The following is a 1,097-nucleotide window of genomic DNA, read 5'->3' on the forward strand; positions in this document are numbered from 1 at the left end:
AGAGAGAGAGAGAGAGAGAGAGAGAGAGAGAGATAAAGAGAGAGAGAGAGAGAAAGAGAGAGAGAGGGAGAGAGAGAGAGAGAGAGAGAGAGAAAGAGAGTTCTTGATAAAATAAGGATTGCAAAAAAAAAAAAGAAATTGAAGAAAAAAACATTAACAACGACACACAAAAAACAACGTCAAATCTTTCGCATCTGAGAACACGTATGGAAGCTGCATTTATTTGTATGAAACAACAATACGGTTCTAATTAACAGGACCACCTGTATATTTGGAACATACCCTTAAACCACGTCACAGAATGATGCAGCGAACCCCCAACCAGAAAGTTGAAGAACTTCTGTGTTTGCGCTTAACCTCAGGCAAATAAAACTTCAGAGATTTTTCAGGTTATTTCAGTGTATGTGTATGCGAATTATTATTATTATCATCTTCATTATTATTATTATCATTATTATTATTATTATTATTATTATTATTATTATCATCATCATCATTATTATTATTATTATTATTATTATTATTATTATTATTATTATTATTATTATTATTATTATTATTATTATTATCATCGTTGTCGATGTTGTTATGTTTAATGTTTTCTTTTCAAGCAGCTTAACTTGGAAAGGCGAAATGTGAAACTGACAATATGTATGTATGTTGTATTATATATATGTATATATATATATATGATATGTGTATAAGCGTGTGTGTGTGTGTGTGTTTTGCGATTATGTCTGTATCCATTAATGCATCTATGTACGTGCCTATGTATGTATATTAATATGTGTATGTGTATAATTATATATGTATTTATGTATATACAGTGTAGCATGTATATGCATATGAATGTATGTATGTAATATATATATATATATATATATATATATATATACATACATCAGCGAAAAACAAAAGAGAATTTTGTTGGCGCTCACAGAAATGGATGTATACAAAGAGATAGAAAAATATATAGATAAACAAGCATACAACTGTGCATAAGACATACATATACATACATATATATGCACTTATATATTTAGATAGCCTATATGTACGTACGTGTATGCATATATGCATATATATGTATATATGTA

Source organism: Octopus bimaculoides, chromosome 19 (genome assembly GCF_001194135.2).
Source record: "Octopus bimaculoides isolate UCB-OBI-ISO-001 chromosome 19, ASM119413v2, whole genome shotgun sequence".
NCBI classification, from domain to species: Eukaryota; Metazoa; Mollusca; class Cephalopoda; order Octopoda; family Octopodidae; genus Octopus; species Octopus bimaculoides.